We start from the raw sequence: 10,456 nt of genomic DNA on the forward strand, positions 1-10,456 counted from the left end.
GAGGCTGCTGGCTATGTTAACATACTTAATTTTTTTCTTTTTTTTTTGAGAATGAAAAGTGTCCACTTCAATGATAAATTCTAATTATTAAATTCTGTTTTTAACTCCGAGTTCCATAGAAGGCTGCAGTCCACATCTTTTGATAACTTAAATGGCAATTTGCTTTGGAAACTACAATGATATGAGGCTTATGTCATTAGGAAGAAAAGCTCATTAAATTAATTCCCAGTTCATAATTTACTTTAGGAAATTATTAATGTTGAAAAGATTAGTTGGGAGGAAGATTGATGAGTTTAGTTTTCTCATGGAACACTGAGGTTGTAAAAAAAAAGTTAACTGATTTATCATTTTTATATTGTGTGTACTTCTTAATGAGCAAGGTGACTTTTGGTTCAGTCGATTTTTATTATTTGATAGTTCCCTAAGAGAATAAGTTTCCATCTTTGCTGAGGAGCTGTATGGCATAGTGGATATGAGCATAAGCTTCAGAATCAGAAGTTTACATTCCAACTCTGTTGCCTATTAGCTACGTGACCCTGGTCCAGTTGTATTTTACCTTTAACAGCCAAATTTTCCTCATCTGAAAAATGAGAATGGCAGCAATAATCACACGGTAGCTACTCTCATTATATTCTGGACGGAGCAAGGTTCAGGAGCTTTGGTATAATCAATGTTCTCTTCATATAAGAGAAAAATACTCTAACACAGATATTCATTAAAACTTAGAGAACAGTAAAAGAGGAAAAATTCAGGTATTCTGACTCCAAAGGCCATTTTTTCCCACTTCTTAGCCCAAAACATAACAGGGTATCCAGCTGAGAGAAGAGTTTTTGATAACTCTAGAGAAAGATGCAGTATATTTTTCTTGGGGGCTTCAGGGAGAAAAGCTATTGGTAAATTATACAGTAAATATTAGACATAAAGTAATCTCAGAATGAGAAGGGAAGGAAAATGAATGCTGATTTCTTACTGTGTGCCAAACTCTGTGATATCACCTCCATGATTTTACAGCCTCCTTGAACTCTGTTCAGTGTCTGTGGGAACCTCAGTCAACGACCACATAGGTATGTCTTCCATGAAGGCCTGCACTTAATACCTTTGTTGCTATAGCCCAAGGCTCCAAAGTTGTCCTAATCATTGCTACAACCTCAGTTACTTCCAGGGAGCCACCAGTCTTGCTGAACATTCTGGCATTCATAAAGCACTTTGTTAGCTAGCAAGGGCTTTGCCTCCAAGGATGGCTGGGGAGCACTTTCAGAAGTGATGTCTTGTGATATTCTCAGGTGCCTGTTCCTCAAGTGGTAGTTCTACTACTGTCTTGCATGTTTTTCTCTTAAAATACATAGCATGCAAGCCTTCCCAGAAATGAGACGTTTCAAGCTGTTACATGGTTCATATAGGGGTTTCTTCTATGGGGACTCGCTAGAACCCACAGACCCAGGATCCAACCTATGACTTAAATGTTTAATAGGTTATTTCCTCCATACCAAGTTGCCTCTTAAGTGAATTGTAGCAATTCTAATGTAAAATAAATATTGAAAGTAAAACATTGGCCTCATATTTAGAAGGTAACATTTTATAAATTTGGGGTACCAGTTCAATTTACACACATGGTCTCCAAAGCAATAGTGGCATAAACTCTCAGTATATATCTATTGTATTAAATTTATAATGCTGCTATTCAAAATCAGGAATAATCAGAGGCACCAAGAGATACACAGGGATCTCAGAGAGGAAATTTTGTTGAAAGAAAACAATAGACCATAGCAATAATATCTTTTCAAGGTACAGAAAAATGGCCTAAGGTACCTTAACTGGTTTCTTATCTGAGGCTCTGAGATCTCAATTGTGAAAGATATTTTATTGTGGAGAATAAAAAGAAAATATCCCAGAAGCTCTAGTGAGTTAAAGGGAAAGGCCGCTGACTGAGGCAATCAAGGTAAATGATGCTTGTATGATGCCCAAGGCCCAGACTGAGAACTAGAGGGACCCAAGGTTTACTGACTTCAAGGCAAACCTAACAGCTTAGCCTGTGAGCTGGAAGGTCTGTTGAGACACGTAGTAAATCAAACCCAATTAGTTCCCAATGCAGACAGTTCAAGTGGGAAGTGACTTTCTAAAACAACCTGCTTGTTACAGCAGTGTGGGTTAGTGGCCTTCTTTTACTTTAGAATACTTCCTAAATGAATTTTGGGTTGACAACACCCTTCTTCTGATTCTGGAGGGAAAACTCTTACATGAAAGGTGAAATTATTTGAATCAGTCACTGAGTCCTGCTGATTGCCTGTGGACAAGGCCTATCTTCAGATCAGAAAACGGAATTCTTATGTCTGATTACAGTTTTATTATAGGAACATTCATATATATTTTTAAAACCTATCAAGAAGAAGATAAAAGACATAAGCATATTACCTTGAAATAAAAGCTGTTAATCTTGAACTAAAAGCTGTTAATATTTTCTTCTAGAAACATCATAATTTTATAATAAACATTTTTCAAGCAAACTTTGCACACATCCACTATTATTTCTTTAGGATAAATTACTAGAAGTAAAATTTGGTGGTCATAGTTTATGCAGAAGTTTAACACATCGTATTTATCACAAAACTGCCCTCCAGAAGGATGTGTGAACTAAATATACTGCCACCTCTTTCTATCAAAGTATTAATGATGTAGTCTTTTGCATTTCTTCTGGGAAAAGCCAGGTAGCTCCTTTGTAGCAGCGATAAATTGGCTCTCAGGAGTAATGGAAACAAAAGGGCCTGAACTTTGGAAGTATAGAGACTTTATTTTGGATCAGAGACAAATTACTTGCGATACTACACTTCAGGAGAAACTGAAACTGGAGATTCAGGAGGACAAAATGAGGACTGTTTGGTGAGCTACTCAGCCCTATCTGGAGGATTGTGTGTGTGTGTGTGTGTGTGTGTGTGTGTGTGTGAAACACACACAAATGTTGTCTACCCAAAACATGGAGGGTCTAATGGTTTGAACAGAGGTGTTCCTTTTATTTTCCTAAGTTTCCGATAGAGCAAGAGATTATTGTAATATGGTATAACTTATTGATAGACTGATTTTATAATTGCTTATTGAACACCAAATGAAAATATGGGTGTTCCAGATGTTATATCAACTAATATGAAAAAGGACTCATATTCTTCTCTCTGCTTTGTTAAAGCATTGTATGAGAAGTTGACTGCCATGCAGAGATGCCATGTGCTTTGAAGAGGGTAACAGAATTGGAGGTGCATTTCTGGAAATGAATAGTGTAGCTTCAGTAATGGATAAAAAGGGCATAGAAAGAGTTTGAATGATTTTGGCTTTGAGCAAAGAGATAACAGATTGCATTAAACAGACAGGGACATTGCATTGCTGAGGATGAGGCTGGGGCACGCTAGCTGAAGCAGGAGTATCTACAAGTAAACTAGGAGTGGTCTCCTCTAAGAACTTTGCCAGTGGGAATGCAGAGGTGTTTGTATTTTATAGACCTATCCAGCTTATTTATAACAAGAGTTTCTGTCCTCAAGCTTTGAAAGATAGAGGTAGTAAAGGGGGTGTTAAGTGGCAAGTGTGATATAATCCCTGTCTTTAAAGTTCAAGGCTGTGAATGAGGAAGAGAGGTGGGTAGATAGCACTGAGAACAGGCTGGATCAAAACACCAAAATGTTTTAATTTTATATATTTAAAAATGCATTTCTCTGATTATAAAAATAATGTAGCTTATTACTAAATATTTTGAAAAAAGCAAAGTATAAAGAAGATAATGAAAATGATCCATAATCTCACAAGCCTTTTAATTCAAATGCTTATACAAACACATATTGTTAGTGCATAACTATTTTGCCTTTATATCTTAATTTGGAAACGTGTAACTGAAGAGATAACAACTCAGATAATTACTGTCTTAGTTTCAGCAAAAGTTTGCAGAATAAAGTTATTAATATCTTACTGTCAGTCTCTGTGACCTATGATTCTCACAAAATTATTGGAGGTGTTATTCTCACCTCTGAGCTAAGAATTTTTTAATGTAAAATCCTTTGTTGTGGATTTGTTAACCTGCAGTTGAACATTGTCTAAAATGGTATTTTTAAAAAGAACATATTAAAGATGCATGCACAAAGTGAGTGGTTTATCGAAACATCAGCATCCTTTTGTTTAGAATCATTTGCTAATTGGCAATTCAAGGTTAATACCTCTGGAGACAGAAAAGTAATTGATCTAGTGTTAGGCAAGGCTCAGCACAGTTGAGAGGTTTCTCTGCCCCACTCTGATAAAGACTCTTTTAATTGTTCCAGAGCTAATGTTGCTATTCTCTGTTTTCCTGATATATGGTATACACATAAATAATGATAGTAAGAAGTTCATTCATTCAATATCTATCCAGAATTTAAAGCGCTGTTATAAGCTTTCATTTTTTGGAGACATTGAACTTTGCAAGAGATGGTGTTTCTTCTTTTTTGGGGACCACAAGGAAGCTCAAATCAAATACCTATCATACCTCTTGTAGGCAATGGCTGGCACTTCGGGTTTAATCTTTTTTTTTTTTTTTTTTTTTTAGTTCGCTGTGCTATACAGTAGGTCCTTGTTGGTTATCTATTTTAAACAAAGCAGTGTGTACATGTCAATCCCAAACTCCCAGTCTATCCCTCTATTAAACTTTGGATTTAATCTTGTCCTGTCTTTATTTCTCTATCTTTATGTCCCTTTCCCTCATTTCCTTGTCTATTTTGTTTCATTTGTTTGTATGTAAGATTAGCCAGAAATTAAAGTTGAAATCCCAGTGACCTAACACAACCATGGTTTATTTCTTGCTTATGTACCTTATAGGTTGGTGTAGGCCTTTGTGCCATGTGTCAGTTACCAGCCCAAGGTAAAAAGTTTTACCATATGTAGCTGCACTGTCTGGAGCATGCAGTCACTTTGGTCATTACAGCAAGAGAAGAGCACCTGGGAAGATGCACATGCTATTTTCACTGTTTCAGCCACCAAGGGACACGCTTCTGTTCACCTTTTTGTTGCTTTATTGACCAGGCCTGGCTGTAAGGCCCTAACCAGTAGCAAGGGAGCCAGGAAATATAGAGGTTCAAATGCAATGTTTGGTGAGCACAGTCTGTCTCAGTGTATTTTCGACAGGATTTTGAGAGGTATTTTTAGAATGAGGTAGGTCATTATTAATATAAGTATTGTCATTTTTGTAGGTCAAAATGGTTAAATATCAGCAGTTTTATATAGTTCAGCCTAATAAATAAATAAATGCATAGTGTCACAAGCACTTTACCGAGTTAGCACTGTCCATTCCCTTAAAAAGAGACTGCCTGTTAGCAGGAGCGAACCTGCATACAAATAACTGCAATTAAATTGGAGAAGATCTGTGAAGGAGATACATGCAAAGCATGAGGGCATTAGAGAAGGGTGACTAGTTATGTAAACACTTGTTAAGGGAGGTGTCAGGTGTTAATTGTTGGTGGTCAGCATGAGAAGTAATTTCTAGACAGAAGGAATGACAAGCAGAGAGGCAGAGAAATGAAAAAAAAAAGTCTAGTTTAGAAAAGCCCAGTAACATAGGAAAAGTAAGAGAAAGGCTTGCTTGGAATGAGTTCATAAATGTAGATAGGATGAGGCTGAGATGACTTTGTATGTCATGCTAAGGAATTTTTACTTTTTTTTTTGTGGTACGTGGGCCTTTCACCGCTGTGGCCTCTCCCGCCGCGGGCTCCGGACGCGCAAGCCCAGCAGCCACGGCCCACGGGCCCAGCCACTCCGCGGCATGTGGGATCCTCCCGGACCGGTGCACAAACCCGCATCCCCTGCATCGGCAAGTGGACTCCCAACCACTGCGCCACCAGGGAAGCCCAGAATTTTTACTTTTTGCTGACAGCAGTTTGAAGTTACTGAAGGCCTGGCGCGATAGAATCAGAACTGTCTTTAGGGGATAAGGAAGGAATAACACGGTACGAAATGCTGGATGTTTTAAAGTGGAGAGTTTCTTGGATACTTTTGTGTCCCTTTCCAATGTGGACACGTCCTTTAAACTTTATGCGATAAAATCTCCCAACCTTATAGTAATCAAATGTCACAAAAATCGAGGCAAGAAAGGAGATTGATGGGTATGGTGTAGACCAGGTCTCTGGCTAATATCGAAGAGGCAAATGGCTGGTGAAAATATCAGCCATGGTTCTAGATTATCACCTGAACCTGGTCCACTGACATCTTCCAAGGGTCAGAGGTTTAGGGGTTTCAGAGTCTAGATTTGTGTTTTATGTGAGAATTTTCTTTATATTTAATAAACTTGAATGTGACCACTGAGTCTTAATGTTTGAAGAGGCCCTTGAAAAACCAATTTATTCTCAAGACAGATCATTCGATTAAAGAAAAATGAAAGCGTTTTGCTGTTGTTTGGCATTACAAAGAACAATACCTGAAAAATGGGAAGAAAAAACAAAACAGAGAATCTGGCTAGCAATCCCAAACAGAACCTCTTCAATTTTTAACTAAAATATCTATAATGACACATGACTCCCCGTAATGGAAAAAAATGTTATTTAAAACTATAAGGAGGAAATAAGCTGCTGTTCAATGGATACAGAGTATCAGTCACACAGGATGAAAAAGTTCTAGAGCTCTGCCGTCCAACGTTGTGCTTATGCTTATGTACAAAATTAATGCTGTACACTTAAAAATGTGTTAAGAGGGGATATCTCACGTTATGTGTTTTTTACCATAATTTTTAAAAAGATGCTCCAAATCATTAATCATCAGAAAAAATATAAATCAAAACCACAATGAGCTATCACTTCACAACCAGTAGAATAGTTATAAAAAACAAAAGAGAGTACAGTATTAGTGAGAATGTAGAGAAATTGGTATCCTGATACATTGCTGGTGGGAATATAAAATGGTGGAAAACAGTTCTCAAAACCTGAACGTAGAATTACCACCTGACTCAACAATTGCATTTGTAGGTATATATGTCAAAGAATTTAAAACAGGACTCAGGTATTTGTATGTCAATGCTTACTGCAACATTGTTCACAGTAGCCAAAAGATGAAAACAACCCAAGTGTCCATCAGCAGATGAATGGATAAACAAAATGCAGGATATATATACAACGGAATATTATTCAGGTATAAAAAGGTTCTTGTACATATTGCCACATGGATAAAACTTAAAAACATTGCTCAAAGTGAAATAAGCCAGAGATAACAGGGCAAATATTGTATGATTCCACTTATATGAAATGTCTAGAATAGGCAAATTAATTGACACAGAAAGTAGAATAGAGATTACTAAAGACGGGAAGAGGGAGGAATGGGAAGTTGTTGCCTAATGGTCAGAGTTTTTGCTAGGGGTGATGAAAAAATTTTGGAAATAGTGATGATTGGTTGCATAACAGTGCAAATGCAATTAATGCCGCGGATTTGTACACTTAAAAATGGATAAAATGGAAAATTTTATGTTATATGCTTCACTACAATAAAAAGTTTTTTTAATTAAAAAAATAAAATAGGGCTTCCCTGGTGGCGCAGTGGTTGAGAGTCCGCCTGCCGATGCAGGGGACACGGGTTCGTGCCCCGGTCCGGGAAGATCCCACATGCCGCAGAGCGGCTGCGCCCGTGAGCCATGGCTGCTGAGCCTGCGCGTCCGGAGCCTGTGCTCCGCAACAGGAGAGGCCACAACAGTGCGAGGCCCGCGCACAGAAAAAAAAAATAATAATAAATAAATAAATAAAATAAATAAAACTGTAATGAACAATAACCACTCTCACATTTTAATCTCTGTGTATTTGGGAGACAATTCACATCAGCAAGAAAATAAATCTCGCCCTTTTGTGGCCATCGCTGAAGCGCTAGCGGCCAAAATGAAGTTCAATCCCTTTGTGACTTCTGACCGAAGCAAGAACCAGAAAAGGCATTTCGATGAGCCTTCCCACATTCGCAGGAAGATTATGTCTTCCCTTCTTTCTAAAGAGCTGAGACAGAAGTACAATGTCCGATCCATGCCCATCCGGAAGGACGATGAAGTTCAGGTTGTACAAGGGCACTACAAAGGGCAGCAAATTGGCAAAGTAGTCCAAGTTTACAGGAAGAAGTATGTCATCTACACTGAACGAGTGCAGTGGGAGAAGGCTGATGGCACAACTGTCCATGTGGGCATTCAACCCAGCAAGGTAGTTATCACCAGACTAAAACTGGACAGAGACCGCAAAAAGATCCTCGAACGTAAAGTCAAATCTCGCCAAGTAGGAAAGGAAAAGGGCAAATATAAGGAAGAAACAATTGAGAAGATGCAGGAATGAAGTAATCTTGTATACAACTTTCATTTAAAACTGTTAAAATGAAAAAAAAAAAGAAAAGAAATCTCTATACTCACCTCTTCTATGAAAAAGTTTCGTAGGAAAGTGAGAATGAAAGTGATATGTCAAAGTCTTTGCCAGTTCAGAATAATGACAGTAATGAATCTTCGTGAAGGTACTTGAGATGCAGAATCAGGAAGTGAGGGGGGCTGTCCTAAGTGGGAAAGTCTGAGGACGAGCAGCAGCCTTAATCCCTCATTAAAGTCTGCTACACATTCAAAAGCCCATGTGATGGATGACTTACAGTCTTTCAGGAAAGTTTCATCAGCCTTGTAAAGATGTGGGAATTCTTCTCAGTACCTGTGGTGTGACTTAGATGTCAACTAAGATAACCTAATATTTGAGATTGAAATTAAAATGACTCAAAATCAAATTTGCCTGTCATAGGATCACTTAATTATTGTCTAATCTCTCCGGAGATTCGAAGTGGTATGGGGGATCTGGGTTTCTCCCCTCCAGCAGAACCAGTCACATTATGGTCTACAAAGATGTCCCCTGTAACATGAATAGATAATGCTTTCCCATCAAGCATTCTCAACACAGATGATACCACTCCCAAGAGGGTGAAAATTTGTTCTTTTTGATGGGGGGCAGGTAAGGGAAGGAACAAAAAATCTTATTCTCTTAGGTGTGAAGCACAGATATATGTACAGTACATAAAAGACACACAGCATATCTGTGATATTAAAATTTCATGAGAAAGCAATAAGGAAAAAGACTCCTGGAGGCTCCTGACTGTTTCACATGTACATAGAATATGACGTGTATGGCACCTCTTGATGTGCAATGTAGTGGCCCAGGGTGGAAAGGGGAGAGATTTATGTCTTTCCTGAGTCATGTTAGGCTCTGAACATCTGCTTCCCTTGAACTCAACAACTTTATAAATCATCCCTCTATGGCATGCATTGTGTCCCCCTTTCTTCCAGTGTCACCCTAAATTTGAACACCATTCCTTTTCTAATCCCTTTAAAAGAGGTAGGAAAAAACCCATCATTCTCCTGTCTGCTCCTTGGTTCATAAACTTAAGGTCTATGGCAATTTCAAAACTGGATAAAAATAAAAAGGTGTTGTATTCTTCGTGTAGCCCTTCCTATTCTCCTTATCAGAAGTGAGTTCTCTCATCTCTTTATACCCTAGCAATTATTTCTGCACCTCGAAAATTATTTTCTTTAGATCAATTCTTGCACATCTTTTCTTACTCTTCCTGCTACAGCCCAAACTTCCTAGTGTCAGAAACCATATCTTATTCATCATCCTAGCCTCTTCCCATGCCTTGTCTGATGCCTTAGCTAACAAAGCAATCAACTCCATATAAATCTGGGTGTGGGGAGAGGTGGGTGGAGTTGGGAGCAAAAGAAGCTTTTAATAATGTTAAATTTGAGATGAATAATGACTCATAAAAAGGTTATATTAAAAGGTAGCCATTCTGCTCCAAAGTACATGCCAGATATTAGGAATTATCCCGCTTATGATAATCACAGTAGTTTCCCTGGGGCTTGGTATTTTCTCAAAATCTTCAAATGCATGTTTGCAACCACTAACCAGCAAGCAAAAGATTTCCCTAAAACTAGAACATCAGAAAAGGAATGAAGATAATGACTGACTTAAAGAATGTGAACCCAGTGTAGCGACCTGTAAACACCAGAGATTCAGCAAAAGCTTAAGAGAACTTTAGAGCAGTAGCTGGGAGTAACAATGCCAAATTTTGATCACATCTCAGACTGAGAGTCTCATCAAAAAGGGGGAATTGAGGGACTTCCCTGGCAGTTCAGGGTTTAAGACTCTGCACTCCCAATGCAGGGGGCATGGGTTTGATCCCTGGCTGGGGAACTAAGACCCCGCAAGCCGCATGGTGTGGCCAAAAAAAAAGGGGGGGGTGGGGATTGATAGAAACAAGACAACAGGCCCCAAATGGAGTCACTTATGCTAAGCCCCACCTCACCAAACTGAGACTTAATTACAGTTTCGGCTCTCCCAGAAATGCAATCTTAAACCAGTCAATCAGGAATCGCGTAATCAGCTCTAGTTAAGTAACCTGCCCGATAGACCCCATCCCTTAAAGGAAAGTGACATTGCTGCCAATCTACTTTTTGCTAGTAGAA

General features: G+C 38.5%; 1 pseudogene; it reads left to right on the forward strand.

Moving 5' to 3' along the window:
• The first annotated feature begins 7,859 nt into the window (after window positions 1-7,859).
• On the forward strand, window positions 7,860-8,297 carry LOC136124548 (large ribosomal subunit protein uL24 pseudogene; annotated as a pseudogene).
• Window positions 8,298-10,456: the final 2,159 nt, after the last annotated feature.

This window comes from Phocoena phocoena, chromosome 6 (genome assembly GCF_963924675.1).
Source record: "Phocoena phocoena chromosome 6, mPhoPho1.1, whole genome shotgun sequence".
In the NCBI taxonomy this organism is placed as follows: Eukaryota; Metazoa; Chordata; class Mammalia; order Artiodactyla; family Phocoenidae; genus Phocoena; species Phocoena phocoena.